The sequence below is a fragment of the Numida meleagris genome, chromosome 3 (assembly GCF_002078875.1).
Source record: "Numida meleagris isolate 19003 breed g44 Domestic line chromosome 3, NumMel1.0, whole genome shotgun sequence".
NCBI lineage: Eukaryota > Metazoa > Chordata > Aves > Galliformes > Numididae > Numida > Numida meleagris.
In genome coordinates this window covers 56,122,111-56,142,912 of record NC_034411.1, presented here as the reverse complement: position 1 = coordinate 56,142,912, position 20,802 = coordinate 56,122,111, and the positions used below count along the sequence as shown (strand labels likewise).

At 35.6% G+C, this 20,802-nt stretch overlaps 1 protein-coding gene across 11 annotated transcripts in view; it reads left to right on the top strand.

Moving 5' to 3' along the window:
• Positions 1-20,802, top strand: part of EYA4 (EYA transcriptional coactivator and phosphatase 4) — a 159,036-nt gene that overhangs the window by 24,619 nt on the left and 113,615 nt on the right. The window lies entirely within an intron of this gene.

Here is a 20,802-nt window from a genome sequence, read left to right as displayed (position 1 = left end):
TCTAATTTAAAGAAAAGAAATTATGCTAATTTCTGCAAGTAGATAGTCCCCCTAAAGTATAATGTGCTGTAATGCAGCTTTTACTCTTATGGTCTTTTTCATAAGTCTGAGATCACTATTGTTGTTCGCTCTGTCTTCCATTCTTTTACAATAAACAAATAAGAAACAATTGGTTATATGATTCCTATACTTAAACAGTGAAACTCATATGATTGTAGCTAGGAGTAATTCTACAGCATCCTTGTTAGCATGTGAAAAACAAATTCCTCGACTTTTGTCTCAGAGTAGTGACTGCATGACCACACACAGCTTCCTTCAGCAGTCTAACGTGCGCTCTTCTTCTCTGAGCCTCATCTGGAGTCCCATCTGATGGAAATGAGCAGCTGCTGTGTTTTCTGAGCTGCATACTTAATTAGATGTAATATATACATGATTTATTGTGTTATGTCACTAATTTATTTATTTTTCCTATTTTTATTTGTAGGAAACTTCATTCCCCTGCTACATTTAAATCTTTATGCACTGACTGACCAGAAGTCAGCCTCCTTGCCAACATGTAGGGCTTTGCTTCTGATGAATTTCTTGTGCTTGCTTTCCTTTGCCTTCTCACTCCCAGCCCCGTGTAGCAGAGGGGAGTGAATCTGGTCTTAGTGCGAATATTGTTTGGTGATCAAAACAGAGTAAGGATCAGAGCAGAGGTTACTGTACTTCATTTTTCCTATCTTTACTCACAGCCTCATAGACAAATAGCCATATTTTGAACAGCAGGAAAATGATGCATACTGTGACCTCACACTGAAGAGTGTGGGGTGATCCATCAGATGCAGGTCAGTTTTAGCTGGGCTCCTGCAGAGAATGAGCTGGGGTGGGGCTCATCCTTCAGTGGTGCTGCACCTTTGGGGATGTCATAACATGAGTTACTCACAATTCTCCTTTTATTTCCAAATTCAGATGCACAACATGCTGGCACAACCATGCATAAGAGGGAAATTTGCAGCTGGTTAATAGAAAAGTTCAGTTTATGAGTATTCTGAAAGATAATGAAGGAAATAGTAAGATGTATTTCCCAGTTGGAAGAAAATAACCAAATGGTTCTTTTTTATTATGATATGACGTCTGTCATCATGTGCAGGCTGCTACTTACCAAGTAAAAGAATACCTAAAGCCAAGTAAATTGATTTTATGGAGACAGAAGTGGCTAAGGGAAGTGTTTTAATAACTGTAGTTACTATAGATGTTATATGCAACATATTAAAAATGCTGAGGATATAATGAAACATATCAGGTTTTAAGTCGTTTGTCTTCCAAATAAATATGCTGATTTTTACTAAATGCTAATTAGATATGTATTTTCAAAGGATACGTGTTAAAAACTCTTCTACTTAGTTTTGAAATAGGAGAGGAGAAAAATTACAGATCTTATTTATGAAGAATCCAGGAAATAAGTTCTTTTTTTTTTTTTTCTTTAAGAAGAGAGATGATTGATAAAGTAGTAAATAAAGTTTAGCACTTAGATAATCCCTTGTTGTGTCTTGGTGTAGCAAACAGCATTTTCGGAACTACAGAGTTTTAAGCTGTTCATTTTATTTTCTTGTAGTCATTATTTGCTATTCAATCTGTATTAGTAGAAGAAAAATAATTTGGCTGCTAACTGGCTAGTTTAGGGTTTCAAAGGGCCTTATTAGAAACTGATGTAATTTCATCCCCTGGCCCTTTTATATAACAGCATGCATATTTATATTACTTTGTTTTAACCTAGAATTAAACAATAGATTGCAGTTGTGTAGGACAGGACACTAGCAGATGTGAAGGTAAAACTCAGTGAATCCTTTCTCCTTTTTCATGAAAATTGGGTGATCATCAGCATTGTGCACTGGGTAAGTTATTTGGTTTTCATCAGATTATACAGACCATCATAACTGTCACTTGCTTTTATATTCTGTGTGCAGCTGGAACCTTTTCAGACAGTGTTGATTCTGTGGTGTTTTTTTTTGCTTGTTTGCTTTAATGCGTGAAGGTGTCAGATGCGATCCCCTTGGAGATCAGTTTTCAGGTGTAGTTGGTTCTTTGTTGCTGAATCCCCACAGCCACAGCTTTCAGCTGTTGCAGTCTGCTGGAGTGGGCACCCTTATTGTGCCATGAAGGTTGGAGCCTTGGGCTTTGCAATTTGCAATTTGAAGCAAATTTCAGTGACATGAAAGATATTGTAAACTTTTCTACATTCTTATAAGTGTCAGTCATGCTTTAAAAGGCAGGTCTGTAATATCAATGTTTGTAGGACTAGGTATATTACAAACAGTTCATCTTATCAAATTACAGAATTGTAGACGTGTTGGTTGAAAGGAAATTCTGGAAGCTGTCTTGTCTAGCTTCCAGTAACAAATTGCTGAAAATATTTCATTGTATTTCAATATAGCCATGAACTGTATTAAATATCAGTCTGCGAGCTCCTTCTGAAGAAAGTGGATTCAACAAGCAAAAATAGTTGCCTTAAGTGATCATTTGCTTTTAACTGAAAACAATCACTGACAAAAAATGCTATACCTAGAAGTCAGTTACAGAAGATCAAGATGTCTGTCCAAGGTATGTTTTGAAACATTTTTAAGTTGGTTAGAGTTAAAGTTGGTCCCCTTGCTAGCAATGTGAAAGCTAGAACAAAGAGATGCCTTGCCATAGCATAGATGGTCCAAAATTATCACCCATTTTGAACTACAGAGGATCAATTATATAGTGTAATAGCAGGATTTCTTAACTGTATTCTAAGAGGAAAGTATAGAAAATTGAGGGAGCTGAATCTTTCACATGCCAACGAATTTGGAGTAGAAACACTACTGGGCTCTCCCTGGTGTCAGACCTTTACATATGGCTTAACAATTTCTGTGATACTCAAATACTGTTTTTTTTTGTTGTTGTTGTTTTGTTTTTTTAAATTCAGTTACTTTACCTTTCACCATTTCAGCATGCTGTGATTTCAATACCATGATCTACCAGTGATAAACTTTGAAGGTATTTTTTCCAAACTAAGTTTGTGGTTGTGTATTTGTTTTATTTTTCCCATTTACTGTTTGCAGAGAAATCAAACAGAAGTCATTATGAGACTTGGAATAAACTGAGCTGACTCATGTTTCATATGAGTTTCATGTAACTGGAGAAATACAGTTTGACATTAGTTAAAAACACAAATGTTCACCACTGACACACATGTAGTAGAAATGTACATTTGTTCTGTGTTAATTAAAAATATGATTTGAAAGCACTTTTCTTTAAAAGCTAAATAGTCAATGTCTTAAAAAAATATCTGAGATATGCAATCAAATTACATTCATTTCTTGTAACCTTGCAAGATGGAGTGAGAAGTGGGACTGACAGAAAAACGTAAATGTTCATGTCACTGTTACAACATCTCCTCTAGTTCAGCTCTCTACCTGTCTTCTGGAAGATGTTGCTAAGTCAGTATCAGAGGTTTTAATGGAAAGGCTGTTTTTAATAACAAGGGGAACCAATAAAAGAAATATATTCCATTGTCACATACCGTCCTTTGAGTGCTGACAGAGACTGACACATAGCTGCTCTATAGTTTGCTATGGCTGGTATGCATAGTTCCCTAGCTTGGAATATTAGGGATAAAACTACTTGGGAAAATGTCTACTTCCATCAGCGCTGTGAACTTTTCTCCAGGTAGATACACAAATGACTCTAGAGTGCCTAGAGTATTGAATTCTGTATTAATGGTGATATAGGAGCTCTTCTGATATAAGGACAACAGAGACAACTTCTATATTGTTACAGATTATACCACTAGAAAAAACTAGGACTAAACTTCCTTTCAGAGCCTGAAAACGGGGCCAAATCTGACTTTCTTTAGTGCTTCGGGAAGGGCTCACTCACTTTAGAATATGTTTGTATATATGCATGTGCATGTGTATGTGGGATTTGGAACATGTCAGCCAGTACCTCTCCAAATATATATAAATATATATATATATATATTTATCAGCCACTACCCATCCATGTAAATGTGATTCTCCCTATTAAGTCATCCGCGTCTGACAGACACATTTGCAGCTTTGCAGCAAGATATTGGATGTAAGATACGATTCTCGTTCAAGCATTTAAAATGCCAAATTTATAAACACTGTCCTCTTAGTTGATTTTAATATTGCATTTTAATTTCAGAATTAGTTGTGAAACTTCCAGCAATGTCTATGTCAGTCCTATCTGGCAATGAAAGCTAAGAATATAATTTCCTTAGTACGGTGCTTGTGTACTGAGTTTGACACTGTCCATGTGATGTTACTATGTTCAGAAATATTTTTTTCTTCAATAAAAAGGAGTCAGAATTTTGTTTATGCACAGAAATTAATTGGCAGTAAGACAGTGAATTGGCCTCTTAGTTTTTGTGTGACATTTACTTTGTAAGGCTTAAAGCCTAGTGAATTTCACATCAGTTAATGGACCAGGCCTACATTTTTACATGGAAAGTATTGATTATCCTGAATATGTATTTGGTTTAGTCTTAGTTGTAATAAAACAAACAAACAAACAAAAAAACCCAAAAAACAAAACAAAAACAAAAAAACTAAAAAAAACCAAACAGATGCAGCAATGCACTGAAGAATGTGTAGGACTTAAGGATGTGGTTAAACCCATTGAAATGGATAAGATTTCTCATGTGATTTAAGCTAGGCATGTGCTTAAATACATTACGGGAAAAAGTTGGAAATACAGTATAAAATAAAAGGAGTAATTTCAGAAATATTTTATTAGCAAATACTTTTGAATGATTTGTGGCTATGGCTAATATTTGTTCGGCATCATATAGCAGTCATGGTTTCTTTCTTCCTCCTGTAACAACTTTTCTCTGAGCTGTACCTCAGCCTCTGAGTGGTTGACTTGCAAGTCAACTCTTATTAAAAATAGAAGCATGACAGGGAGAAGCATTAACTTTTTAAATAACGAAACTTCACTAGATGAAGAATCTAATTTCATAAATATATGTTATAAAATATGAGCACATCCCATTAACCACTGTGGCCGTCTTGTCCTCTTGCTCTTTCTCTAGCAAGTTAGCAAGGCAGAATAGTTGCCAAGTTGAGGCAGAACTTGTCGCAGAGGATCCCAACAATGCAAAACATGTATTAGTTATTCTGTTATTTATTTATTAATAAAATAATTGCCTTCAGATTGGTCCATTCTCTTTGTTCCTGAAAGTAACAACTGATGGCTGATAAGAAAATTGTCACACTGAGGTGCTTTACAGTGTGTAGGCACTGGGGCTTCAACAGCGATTGTGCTTTAGTCGAAGAGGTCCACAGAAACCTAATTTATCATTGCTCTCTCTCCTTCTACGTCTATGTGTTAACTACAGGACTGAGAAATGCTCTGAGAATATCTCTGCTCTGTAGCTCCAGTGTGTTTAAGAACCTTGCATCTGGAATTGCAGTTTGTTTTACAAAAAAATAAAAACAGTTACTTATCTGGGAAAGCCTGGGCAACCTATAGTAAAATTCCGGTGTTTCAGTGAAGTCAATAGTTTTGCCCATTTTCCAGGTGCATTGCCTAAAGCCACACGCACAAAAGGAAAAAAAAAAGTGTTTTCTGCAGGTGCCTTTGGATAAACCAGAGTCTCAAGTGCAGTAGGATGTGCTATTTGATGCTTGTCTGCTTTTGCAGACATCAGGAGATGATTAAGCCGTGTTTGGGAAGTAGACAGACAAGACATTTCTTTCTCTGTTTAAGACTGATATAAATTCTGATCTGAATAATTAAATGTACTTTCCTGTAGTAAAAAAATGCTATATGTTGAGATCTGAGCAACCTTCTGGTTAGATGTACTTGGTAGACAGCATGAGCTATCTTTGGTATGCACTGGAAAAAAGCAAATAATTACAATAAATGGCAGTCTTGCAAGAATTTTTTTATTCTTTAACAGGAATAAAAGTAGCAGTATAAAAAGACCCATACAAGTAATGTAATATTTTTATGTATGCTCAGTATGCTGTGGTGCTTTCCTGATCAATTTCTGGAATAAATTTATAAGATTTTACTTTCCAGGGCTAATTGGCACATTCATTGAATGCTAATAGAGAATGTGTTGCTATTGTTTATTTATTTTTCTTTGAGTAAGGACCTACTGAAGTTAGAATTTGGTATCATCAAAAGGAAGAGAACCAACTGCAAGACAGGTTTCAGTGTGTGGACTCTACACTGCATTTATACAATTGGGGTCCTTTTTTTGGGTTGTGCATGTACTTACTCTAAGTTCAGGTGTGCTATAGGTTGGCATTCTCATTTGTGTCTTCAGTATGCTCTTCTTCACATTTTATCAGGCAAGCAGAAAAAGTACTGGGGAGGGCGTTTCTGATTCAGATGTCATAGGACCTAGTAAAAAGGTGCGTTTTTCCTCCCTGCAGGCTGCATTCTGGTAAATACTAGACGTAGAATTTCTGAGGCATATATAATATAATTTGGAAAGGAAATATGGAGCTGAAGTGTTACATCTGAATATTATGCTGAATATATGGCAGTATAACTACTAAATTCTATCTTTAATATGTCAGACTATCATTCAATATATAATTCATATCATTGGAACAATTACATTAAGATAAGGCTGCAGTGAAGTCTGCAGAATATTTCTATCCTGTTGATCAGTTTTGCCATTGGAGGGAACAATATGTTCTGCACTTAATAGAGATAGTTGTCTGTTTATCCTTCGGTATCATCCAATATTAATTGCATTCATTTAAACAGCTTCTATGAAATTAACTAAGTAGGGTATTTGTATGCATTTATTTTATATGCATAGCATTTCAAGATCATAGCCTGTGTTTTCAGGGGTATCAGCCAATGCTGTAAGGTGTCACCTGTCCTGTGAAGTTCTGTCACTGCTTCTTAGTCTCTTTATTGGCCTTGAGGGACCCTGATCCATTATGAGCATATGAGGTCCCTTTTCTTACCTGCTGCTTTTCATTGGCCTTTCCAGTGTACTTTTAATCTCACGTCTTTCAGAAAGTAAGATTCATTCAGTCTTCTATGCACTGGGCACTCTGCTCTCAGGGAAGGATGTTAGATGGCAAGGGTGAAAGCATTGTGCTCCCAGTCAGATCTTATATGTAGAGGAGCTTGAATTCAACCATAGTTTACCTTCATATATATATAATGAGTTTCTTACACACTGAGTCCTACATTGAGCTACTGGTTATCATATTTCATTACTTTTCTATTATCTACATTTCAAGTGAATAATTAGTCTTAGGCTAGCTAAGCTCAAGCTCCTGTCATTAGCACATTTACACTGCCAATTTATGCTAAATAATCTTAAGAGCTACATTTAGATATTTCTTTCTCCGTACATCCTGTACAGTTGTAGTGGTTCTTGTAAGAGTGGTAGTGCTTTGAGGGACATTGTGCTCTTCAATCTGCTGTCTGATATTTTGAGTCATTGGTTGATCATCTGTAAACTCTTCAGTTTTTTTCTCATAAGTACTAGAGTTCAACAGCACTTACTTTTGGCTGTAACAAATACAGACTTAAAATAAGATTTCCCTGAAGAGTCGACATTGGCCTGAACACTCCAGGTTGAATTAATTCCTAATGTTAATTCAAGTAAGGTAGAATTAGAATTAATTACTGAAAAACTCTTCCATGTAATTTAAATTCTACTTCAGGATACGTCTATGGTAGCAAATATATTATGATCGTTATAAAGTAATTGTACACTTTAGCTGTTTTTCTGATGCTGTTTGACATCAACCGTAGAATTATGCGGAAAGTCATACTGAGCTATATGAGTTTATGTGAATAACTGCCTACCAGGATATCCTGAGAAATATAATCAGGTCTGAAGAAGCATCTTACTTGTCTGCAGCTGATAGGTTTGGAAGCCCTACAGGCCTGCTTTATTTTTTCTTAGCACCTGTGTATGGGTAAAAGAAGACTTGGAATTATTTTTTCTCTAATATTCTCACTGTTTTACACATTTTCTAGCCAAATAGCTGTAGTTAACCTGTTGATGTTTCTTTTTTATCTACAAAAGTTGAAGGACTTAATATCAAGCCTGATAGAAATTATGGTTTTTAGTCATGGAGCTATAAAATTCAACAGCTGAAGAAAGCCTATCAGTAAGATGTCAGGCAGATCTCCTGTGCTAAAGCTTACATGAACACTTTAAAAACTCAGAAGAAAAAGAGGTATGTTCAGTTTTTACCCATTGCTACTTACATCTTCTGTGGTATACGGGAAGTTACATATTTTGTCAGACAAGGAAACCTTGGTGTTGCCAATGTGCTGAAAACATAATGATAAAAAGCAGACTGTGATCATTAGAGAACATACACTACATTTTCCTGTATGGATGAAGGAATTTCTCATATTTTTAAGAACCTACTACACATCAGAAAGACTTCATAAAATTTTATATCTAATGGTACTTCCACTTATAACAGCTTTTGCAATATAACTATGTTAGTGCTGTGGGTATCAGCTGATAGTGGACCTGCAGACCATGCTGCAGAACTTACTCCATTTACCTGTAACAGTTTGGGGTTAACTAATAACTTAATTCTACCCAGGGTAGTGCTATATTCTTTGCTGTCTGGATTTACCTAACATGATGTGCATTGAAAAGGAAGGGTGCCAGCTGGGTGCAAAAGGGCTGGAGCAAGGCTCCTTTAACATCAACAGCTTCAAAAAACTCATCTGGTATGTCTTAAGAGCCAGGGCTGACCTACTAGCTGTCCTCCTCCAGTTTCCAGCAGCCCCAGGGGACACCCTTCAGGCCTTTAGTGAATACAGGATGCAGTATTTGACTGGGAACAATGCGCTATTCTGAAACATCTGAAATTTTCAGCCAAGTGTTTTGCACTTGTTGCTAGCATTGTTTCAGAAGAAGTTAGAAGAAAATATTAACTTTCACAATCTAATCCAGAGTATATTTTTAAAAATCATTATCCATAATGAGTACACCATAAAATTCAGGAAAGGGAGGAGGGGAGAAAGGAAGAAGAAACTACACAGCTGATGAACCCCATTGGAAATATCTCCAATATTATTCTATGGAAATGGCAATTTCATTTTTTTTTTTAATCTGAAACTTAATTGACATTAGCAGTAGTGTTCTTCCCATTGGCTTCTTTTTTTTTTCCAGTTGGGCCATTCCCTGTGTAGTGAGAGGAAGAAAAGATAGTAATGTTTATTTGTCTCTGTGGGTAGTATTTAAGGCCCTTGTTCAAATGAAGAAGCTCAGTTTGTGAGTTTTGGCTGTGCATGGATTTGGCCTTCCTCCCCATGTCGATGCAGTGCTTGTTGTCTGGCACCTTGTCTTAGGAAGCCTTAGCTGGACACACTACTGTTTAAGCACTGCAATTTTAAAATTCTTTCTAGGGATGGCTGTCCTGTAACTTTCAGCTAAAATGGAAAACGTCAGTAAGGTTCTTTCTTTACTGAAATAGTACAATAGCTTTGAATTAGTGCAATTTTTTCTCATCTTCTTTGTAAGCAAGGCTGTAGTTGCAAGGGTACACATTAATTCCCCTGAAGAGGAAGAGTTGAGTGGATAGAGCAGAAGCAATGTCAGAATGACACTATGATTGGCAATTTTATGTAGCATTTTTTTCTCCATATTACATGAGATATGGAAAGTGTCCCCTCCCCTACTGTTGTACTGTAAATATTCTATGTTCTGTTAAGACATTATTTTATTTTTTCATGAATTAAATTCAGACTTAGGCCATGGCTGAATTACATAGTTGCATGTTATTTTTACCTATAACACTCATACTATCTATAATAGTTAGCTCAATTCTTTTGAAAGACTTGCATTTTCATTGAGAAGATTTTCCGTGGAAAATATAAATAGGATTGTGGGTGATTTTCTTGCAAAATTGTAGAGTTGGAAGTGAGTAAAAGACAGTAAAGAGCATCTATGCGGGGAAAAATGTAACCAAATCTGGAAATGACAACTCTGAGGGTACTTTGATCAAACATATAGAGCAATGTTGAAATGTGAAATGCAGCGTGGCAGCCTGTTGTTGTGAATAATACAGTCAAAAATTCAGACACCGCTCTTTGGCTGTTGCTTTTGCTAAGTAGATGTGTTTATTTTTCATGTTTTGTACTCTTCAGTGCTGCTGTTGTAACAAAACATCAAAGTACTGTGACTGATTACAACTTGAAAACTGGACATTAAGGGAGGCTAATGGAAAGTTCTTAGAGAAGTAGAGTTGATGGTATTATTAGATGTGAAATAGAAGGGCAGCGGCTTACCCATCAGGAATGTAAGTGGGGAGAAACTTTTCCATGATCGACAGCAAGCCCTAAGTGCTACCCAGTACTGGCTTCTAGTATTGGAGGTCACAGTTTAGAGCCCTACTACAGTGAGCTTGAACTTTGTCGTATTTGTTAACTCTTCTGACATTTTGAGCTAGCCGATATTAATCCATCCTTTACCACTCTTTGCTGGCAAAACAAACAGTGAAACCAGTTCCTGCTGTTCTGCTGCTGCTTACTGGCAGCCTTTGCCCTTCTTTTTTCCACGCAAGTGTGAAGTATTTTGCATAGGATCCATTTCTACCTAAAAGCAGCCCCCCAACCTGTGGAAAAATAATCAGTACTGCACATTCCTTTAAAAATCCATTTTCTTGCCTACTGCACTTCTGTGCTGATGCAAGTACACAGCGCAGTTTCTCTATTTATAAAGAAAACATTAACAAAAAACTCTCTCCCAGTCAATCAGATCATTATAAAAATGTAGAAACTGATTAGGGGCACAGACATGGTAGATTGTGCGGGGAATACATGCTAGATTGTGAAGGCTTTATTTATAATGTTTATCTAACCTTCCTTGTAATTTTTAAGAATTTTTCTCTCAGGAGATTGTAAATAGTTTCTCTTCAAATTTAGTTTTGGAAAATTATATTTAGCAGATGCCACAGTACAAAGCAGGCAGCACAGATTTGTGTGTAAATCTGTCTGCGGGAATAAGGTTTTTATGATGGCGATGAAGATCTGCGCAGGAGTCTTTTTTCTGTTATGACTACTTGTCATGTGGCTTGTGCTTTTGGGTACATAAAGAGGTTACTGTTGCGTAAATATCAAACCCAGCTTTCTGCCTTTTTTTTTTTTTTTTAACTATTTATTGGTATTCAGTAAGCTCAGTGTAGGTAGGAGAAAAGACTAAGCCATCTTCTTACCTGTAAATGTCACCCAGTAAGTTTGCATGTGTGACTTTTTTACTTTCCTGAAATGAAATGTCTCCTTTTAAATTAATGTAACACAATGACTCAATTACCTAAGGTCAAACTCAGCTATGTTTGTGAGGTTGACATCCATAAGCTCCACTGGAACTTGGCCTCATTCCCAGGACTTCCCGTTCAACATCATGTTGTACATACTGTGAGGTTACAATGTACTGTAAGTCGTAAACTAAATGATGTCAGATTAAAGTGGGTAAATGGAGAAAAGATTCATCTCAGAAATAAAGAGAAACTGTAGCTGCCTTCCAAATGGAAAGAAAATGATAGAATAAATCTTTCTTTCATTTCTGGAGCTGACAAGATTATTCTACATCAATAAAATGTGAACGCTAAAGGTGTAATAAAGTGCAATAGAAGCGTTGCACAGTGTATATTATTTGGCAGTGAAAAGATACATAATTGGGTAGATACTGTGCGGGTTTGCAGCCACCCTTCACCTTTCTTATGCTTGTTGTACTTTCATAATTGCTTGACCAAAGCTGTTACACGTTATTTTAATGATAGCATGTACTGGAACACAAAAGATACTGCTGTACTTATTCTGTCTAGTACTCACACAAGTGGCTTGTCCTGAAGAAGAGATGCTGTTTCAGTGCAGAGGAATGTAAATCACCACAGTACATTGGTACTATGGCATATATCCCAGCAAACAATTTTTCTATCCCTATCTGCTTGAAGAGAGTACAATAAAATCATGTATGTAAAAGAAAAAATTTAATTGCTCTAACAATGCATTTAAGCTAGTGGGAATGCGGTGTTTAAATGGTCTTTGGTTTTGTTGTAGACTTTTTTTCACTCAGTGCTAGCTTATTTTTGTTGAAATATATGTAAGTAAATCCTTTGGGAGATGACAGATATTTTTCCAGAATCTAACTTATGATGAATAGCAGTCTAGGGTTCATTAGTAGTCTCATTGTATGCCTGCACATCCTGGATCCTGTCTCCAATCAGTACATTTTGAAAAACATCCAACGTCTGTGCCACCATGAAGAGATTTATAGTATAATTCCAGTTGATCATGACATCTATTTTCTTCCCTGGTAGAGAATCAATCATTGAATTTTGACAACATTTAGATACTCTAAAAACTAAGGTTTTATCCAAATGTACACTCCTCTCTTTTTATAATTAGTCAGTAAATTACTCACTTTTACATATACTTTGTCCAAACCAAATGTTTTTAGTAAGCAGAAAATGTGTATTATGTGGGAAAACTAACTCTGTTATTATGTCAGCAGAAGTCTTCTACTTGTGACCACAGTGACTGCTATTATGTATAGAACTGACTGTATCTTATGAAAAATTTTACACTGTCTAGCATGGCATAGTACATTTTAAATCATTAAAATTCAAAATTTTTAAATTCTCTTGCTATTTCTTCTTATTGTGGTTTGAGAATAAAATATTATAAAAGATACTATGAGTTTCTGTTGCCAGTTAAAGAGCAGCTTTATTGATATGACACTAGACTCTTCTGAGTAGTTCTAGTCATCTTAAAACAATATTACTGTCTATACTGAATAGCAGAGTAACTGCCTAAGACCTAAGACCAACTCTTTTTGGCTTAAAAGTTATTGCTTCCCTGGGACTTCAGTAATTTGTAAACTCTCTTTAAAGAAAAAGAAATCATGTATTGAAATTAGGACCTCCACAGTTTTTCAGTGGATCCTGCCCTTTCTTGGAGTGGCCTGCTCTGTTTACAAGTAACATAATATTTTTTGCTTGTACTCTGGGAAGAGCTGGTTTGAACACTGAAAACTTGCCCATATCATGTGAGGAAAAGCATTTTCACACTTGATATTAGTGTAAATATCTTAATGTATCAGATTCCAATGGAAATGATTTAAAGACTTTTTTAAATGAATTGCTTCAAACTCACTTATAGGAAAAAAACCCACTATTTAAATATTGAAATATATTTATCTTTTAAATATTCAATTTTGTTAAACATCTACTGATTCAGTAGAAAATTCTATGAATAATAAAAAAAAAAACTGTAGACAAAGAAACAAAATACATGGGAACACCAACAAGTTTTCCAGATCCTCAACTGTATTATGCAGTGGGATTAATAGGTGGGTGCACTTCGTGTTCCAGTGTTTTGTAGCTTGAATTGGAAGCGTTTGTCATTTGAACAAAGTTGGGCTAAAAATGGCAGAAAAACTGGCAAGTTTTTGATTGTCATTTTGATTCTAATGATGTGTGTGTGTGCCCGGCACATATCTATTTATTCCAGGAATATCAACTGTGAAGAGAAATTGTTAGAAAGAATTAGCTAAAAAGAATTGCAGATAGAAATGGAAATCCTACCCAGGTTATTCTGTAGAGTATTTGTAATGAATATAGCCAAGAGAGACACTGGTTTTGAAGGCTGGAGGAAGGAAACAACCCATGATTCAGCCTATGGTAGCAATGAATTAGTTGGTATACAAAATCTGGAGCCCTCTGCTACTTCTGTCCTACTTCTTTTTCATCTTGCTGTCCCTTGAAAGGGAACTTCTGTCCCTTCGTGAGACACATCTGCTGTCCTGATAGCACACTCATGTCATATGCACTCTTCCATTACACAAAATTGGGTTGACCAGCAGGTTCTTAGTTTAGGAATCTTGTGTATTTGAAGACTATTCTTTCAGACTGTGTGATGCTGTGATTTAATAAGTGCAAGCAGAAAACAGTATCTTCTCAGCATGACTTTACTGACTTTCAGGACTATCTAACAGAAGTGTGTTAACTAACTCTGTAACTGAAAACTACAGTTATCTCTGTGCTTTGTCCAATTAGCTGATTTCACAATACATTTATAATGTTGAGGGAGCTTGTGTAGCTTCTAGTTTGTTATATCCAAAATTTAGTGTGTGTACTTACTAGTACTGCTGATTTCCAACATTAGGAATAATTGCCAAAGGATTAAACTGTAGCTTTATATTTCATATTTCTGTATTAAAACCATGATTGTTTTGCATTGAAAGAGATTCCAAATCTAGCCTTTAAGTCTTTGATCCGAGCTCTTATGTTCAGCAGAGTATTTTTAAACTTTGTGGTTCTCAACATAATGGTCTGGATGGTTTTGCTGTAATACACTTTTGTTCAGCTTAATATTATTTTTAAGTGATAGAAAATCAGCATGAACTAGATGAAAAAAGTAACCTTTTTTAGGAAAACAGTTATTTGAAACTAAATAAGGGGTTTGGTATTCCCATACATATGCATAATTACCATTCTTAGACTTAGTTTTCTCCAGTGCAAACCACAGGGTTTTCCTGATGGCTGCTAATCCCATGCAGAAATGACAGCTTATCAAAACTGCATTTTTCAGACCTTGCCTGTGGCTCTTAATACGTCTGGCCCACATGTGCCCTCAATCAGCTTCCTGCTTTGCTAAAAGCAGCAACTGAGCAACCCTACTTGCTGGTGGCCACCATCTTTTCAGTTACGGATTTCTCATACAGAGAGTTGCATTGAATGGAAGAAAAAATGCAGATAGAAAGTTTTTGCTCTGCAGTGAAAAGTTTTTGCTCTTGCTAGTGAAGAAAATTAATGACGATCTTTGAAGTTGCCTTTTTCTGTGAGTGATTTACATGTACAGAGCTTTTTCTTTCCTTGCTCTCTGTTTTTGCCAACTGGCTAGTTATATGTTGGTAGCCCCAAACCACTGTACTAAACAACTCTTGGGCCACTTTTAATTTATCCCCATTATATCAATATGCCCAAAACTGCCCATTTACTGCAAGATAAAATAATGGGAAAAAAAAAAAAAAGTACTATGTACTTGTGCAGCATTTTTTGCAGTGGAGTGCCTTACAAGATACTTAATGGGTCGTGGGATATACTTGGGTCTCCATTTGATCATGCTTAGCTTTAAGCAGTGCATCATATCTTAAAAACACAAAAGCACATAAATGAAAGCTTATGTTATGTTATATGCTAAGTTCTCAGTTACTTTTACTCATGCACTTCATGTCTGTTATACCCATTTCCTATGGTACCATGGATCTGATTCAGAAAAGCACATAAGCATGTGCTTAATTAACTGCTTTCCTGAATAGGTATGCTTTTCTGAATTGAGGCCCATAAGAGTAACTGGCATGTGGGCTGTAATGTCCCACTTGGGACATTCTGGAGGTGGATATTAGAAGACAAACTATTTTTTTCCTGCTATTTCTGCTTTCTGGAAGTCTCCTGCTCAAGGTGATTTTTATTTTTGATAAGGTGCATTTACCTGTGATCTGAATCAGGCTTTATATTTATGATATTCATAAATTAAATCACTTTGTTTTGAATTAATGCAAGCTGTAATTGGTAGAAAGTATATTTGCATTTGATATTGCAAAGCCAGATGTCATGGTAACTGTTAAAGAATTAAAGCCTTTTTCTCAATCTGGAAATCACTCTTTGAATTTGATATTTACTGGGGTTTCTTTTTTATTTTTTCAACAAAATTAATTTAGTTATTTCTAAGATCATGTGATCAACTGCCTGAAATGTGTTATTTGGCAAAGACCCAGATTCCTATTCTTTTTTGGAAGTGTTACAGCTGCAGTAAATTTGATTTCACCCTTGATAATTTCTATAATATATAGTAATAATGTATTGCTGATTTAGTATTGTTGCCTTTCTACTAAGGTTAAAAAAAAAGTCGCAAATCACAAAATCACAATTTTTATTCTATTTACCAGACCTAAATGGTTGTATATATCAAAAATTCAAATACCTTCCAAGGTTTGTTTGATGTGTAGTTTTGGGAGGTTATTCAAATAACATAAACTCTGTAATTTACACATTATTTGTCACTTATGAGAATTTTGGTAGGTTCCAGTATATCCTTTGAGATATCTGTTGAGTATTTAATACAAAACATGCACAGAAATTAAGAATATATATTCTTAATTTCTTATATTTGGCAGTGTAATAAAATATTACAAAACACACGTATCAAAAGGGATATTTGGATGAGTTGCCTTTTACATTAAAGTCATTAAGGTTCAGTTAAAGTCATTTAACTTTTTTTTTAAGTGCTCTGTAGTCTTTTGTATTTATGCTCCTGTTGTATTGTTTCTTCTTCTTTCTGTTGCACAGTTTGTAGCCTTTTTAACTATTGCATTGCATGGACAGAAACAAGTTAACATTGCAGGCTTACTTTTTTTCAATTCCAGAAGAATGCTTCATACTTCATAAAGCCTTGCAAAAGATATTTTCTTAGGAGAGAAACTTACCCTGGGAGCAGAAGGGAAGAAACTTAAAAAGAGAATGACCAAAAAACCACCCCCCAAAAAACAAACAAACAAAAAAACAACCTGTGCTCTGTGTGATAATTTGAGATGTTTTCTGTGAAGGGTAAGATACTAACTGTTGGTTGAACGTTACCACCTCTGTGCTCAGACTCATTAAAGAGCGTTTTTTGGCAAGTAAGATGGCGTATATCCTCCCCTTAGTCAGCAGCTATTGATGTGTGGATTTGGATGCTACAGTGCAGCCCTGTTGATGAAAGGTTGTTCAAGGGTTGGCATAATCACTGATCCACTTGCCTTGCCTTTACCCAAAGTACCATAGTGCTGCCTGCTCACTGACCCTCCCTTTGCATATTTACATGTATCTGTTGCAGATTGCCACCATTTGATAGGTTGTTTGCCTGGTACCAAAGGGCATTGGATTCCTCCCTTTTCACAATATTGCTGCCTGCTACCTGTTTTACAGCTTTTCATGAGGAGATAAATAGAGAAGATGCAGATTCCCTATACAGTCTTCAGGGAAAGTGATGCTTTGAAGGCACTGGAGCAAAAGCTTCAGTTTTGTAATCTTCATCTCCAGGTGCAAGAATTACTATGAAGGCGATTTTGAAACATCATGATTGAACTGAGTCAGGAACAATGATGATTTCCTGTTGGGGAGAAATTTATAACAAGATTAGCAAGTCCGCTGCTACTAATTCACCCATTTTTTATTTCCCTCTTCTACAAGTAAGAAAATAAGGCAAAAGGCCTTATTTTGAAACAAAAATTTCAAAGGCGTCTTTCTTCAGCTGCCCATTCAATCCTACCAGTTCTGTGAAACCAGAACTAACTTTCCTTTGCTTCATTAGCTGCAAAGGAAGATCCTTCTTCTCATTGTTGTTCAGAGCACATTTTAAATAATTTAATAAGCACTAGTGATTAAGCCATTAAGAATTAAAGTAGCTTTAGAATTAGACAGTGGTAATGGAGAAGAATTGTCTAAGTTCTCCTCTCAGTAAAAAAAAAAAAAAAAAAGGGAAAAAGCTTTATCCATTTACTTTCTGTAAAAATGGCAAATTTTTTTTTGGAAAGAATCTGACTGAAAAGCACATTTTTAGGAAGAAAAAGCTTCCCAAGGAAATGCAATAGTTATAAAATAAAATTTTCCATATATTCTATAAGTTCATCTTCAGAAAACATGTATTTTCATAAATACATTTTATTTTATGCATCATGTATTTTAATAAAAGACTTTGAAACAAAAATATTCATATTTGTCTTTGAAGTCTTTGGATTATCACTGTTCATAATTAAGGAACTCTTTAGATCCTTTGTGTAGCTTTGCTAACTAAGTAAAAGAAAGACTTTTAATGAAAATGTGTTTTTATTGTTCAATAGATGGAAGAAGAAAAGTTATTTTGAGGGAAAATATTTACATCCAAATGGTTGTATTATTGTTTTATTTATATCCAGTGAGTTCTGAGCTGTGTTCTGCCTGTAAAGAAAAAAAAACATCAAAACTAGTAGACATCTAGTAACTTCTTTGCCTGCTGATAAATTGAATTAAATTGTATTGGTACAAATCTATGAGGATATAATTTCACTTATTTGATGTGTTGATAAACTTCAAGAAAGTCATTCAACGCTAGATCACTAGGAAGCCAGTCTGTTTTGTGTGGGGTTCCCATAACTGTATGCAGTTTGAAATGAAGTTAGTTCCAGGAGACCAGTTATTACTAATTATAGTGAGAGGTTGGAACTAGATGATCTTTGAGGTCCCTTCCAACTCAAGGCATTCTATGATTCTATGATAATCAATGTCCTTAGCAGAAAAAAAAAAGCTTCTCTAAATAGATGAAGGTTTGAGAGCGCAGGGCAAATGTACAGATGAAAATGCTTTTTACTCTTCCCCTTCCATCTCTGTCATTTCTAGTTCATGGGTGGAAAACCATTGTATATCTCATTTCTGTAACAGTGTTGGTTGATATCACTGGTGAGCATTATTCCCTTGCCCTAATGGGGACAAGGGCAGGGAATTAGTAACAAATGTATTCTGGTAAAGCAACAGGAAGTAGCAAGCATCAGGCAATGCTAAGGACTTCTGACTGGTCCAAGGAACCACTCAGGCGTGACATTTCAGGCATGGCATCTAACCACTAACATGTGGCATTGTTTCCTTTTTTTTTTTTTTTTTTTCCCCATCATTAACATAAGGTGTTTTCTATGCAAGAGACAGCAATAATTTCAGGGTTGCTGTGGATTCTGTAGCTCTCCTTGTGTCTTTGCGTGTTTTCTGCATATTGTCAGCTATACTGGTTTCATTGTAGAAGTGAGGCTTTTCCATTAGAAAAACAAGTATGGATAGAATCAAGGGTGAAGGAGGTATGTATAGGAGAAAGTAAATTGAGCCCATGTCAACTTTAGAGACTAGAGTATAATTTCTGATGCACAGTTACACCAATGATGTGCATCTATTTTGATCTAGAATAATATTAGCATTGACTAGCTTTGTAATTGTGTCTCTCTTAAAACACTAGCAGTACTAGATATGATAGGCAAATAACACTGTTATAAGCAGGCTCAAACCAATAGGATTAATGCATTTTCCCCTATCTGTAGGACAGTTAAACACATTCCATTGCGTTTAAGGTAGCTTCACAGATTTATGATTTATAAAATCCCACGATAATGCCTTGGTGTTTCTTCTCAGCTTAGTGTAAAGCTTGGTGTTAACTAAGCATCTGCCTATAGTGCACACTGCTATGTCTTTTCCCTGCTTTGCCTGAGTTAAGCCAGTTCTGTAGTTTGCAGGGTTCATAAGAACTTTGTGAAAACTTCTTTGAGAAGGAGAAGAAAGAATAGCATTTCATCACTAGTAAATTATGTTAAAAGCAATAATAAGATGTAGCAAATCATTTAGCTGTACGTTTTATATTTTCCTATCATCTTTATTTTCAATCACTCAGTAATGTATTTTCTGTCTAGGTTTGGTGTTAAGCAAGAGCATCTTTTTTTTTTCTTCTTTTCTTTTTTCTTCCCTCTTGGAATTATATTTTGTAGGGAAAGTTTCCCTTATGAAAGAACTGGGCATGCCTGCAACCATGCCGTGGTACAAAGTGGGAGTACACAAATGGCATTCTTGCTAGTTGATAGGCTGATGATGCTGAGCCCTGCCCATTAAGAGAAGTGAAAAGCATAGCTGTAACCACCAGATAAAAAGTGAGGGAAACCCCAGGAAATAGTGTTATGTTCTTTCTGTAAAACTACTAATAAAGTTATCAATAAAATATTGAAACCAGAAGAACAGTTAAGACGTTCTTCCCTACTCAGCACTGCAAATTTTTAAGAGGAATACAGCTGTGGAGTTCCAGAAAATAAGATAATACCTGGGCTTTTGTCAATTATTGTAGGAAGTTTTTTAGCAGATAAATTTGAATTTTTATAATGAGGTACAGATTATACTGCTCAAAAGATGATTGCTTATAAAGATCATAGCTATTCTGAGGATGGATTTTAAGTGGAGGGGCATGGCTTTCAGAATTTTTTTCTAACAGCAGTAAGGTAACATTTTAGTTTTCAGAATGTTATTTGAGGCATGTAGTTTCATCAGAAATCACAGATCAAGATAGAAAAGCAATGAAAGAACATAGCTTCTATAGAATATTCAAACTTTGAATTACAGCATGCCATGGTGTGTTTTTACCCAAACAGCCCACATCCCTTTTTAAAGGATATAGAATAGTTTGCTCTCTGACTGTAAATCTTCAGATAATCCACACAGATTTGTAAGCAGAGCAAAGCAGCTGTTGAAGGAGGTGGCTTTTTGTTGCTCCCTTCCCACCTTCCTTCCACTCTGGTGGAGAGAAGGGGTCAGATGTTTGGAAAGGGACTTAAGTTTCTTCCTGTGCGTAACCATCTTGTGTGTATAACCAGTGCTGCTGAGAATTTTATGATTCCATAGTTTATATGCATGGAAATAGAGTAACAGCTTAATCATCCCTTTTAGCGTATGTGGCCCATGTCTAAATGATAGCTGTTCTAATCTCATTGCAAAATACCTTCATTTGATTATGAGCCATTAAAGGAATTAAATACCATAAATGAAACCGGTGCTTCAGAATAATAAAAATATCATTTTAGGTAGAGAAGTTGTTACAATGTACAGTGGAACTTTAGAACTGACAAAAATAGACAAGTTTTTTATTATTTCACATTTCAAATGTGTTGTTTGTTTTTTTGGGGGAGACTAGTTATATTGTTTTAAAGGATTGACATTAATTTTGCAGATGCTAAAGAGTGTTAGAACAGATGTACAGGAAAACATGGATGTTTTTGTA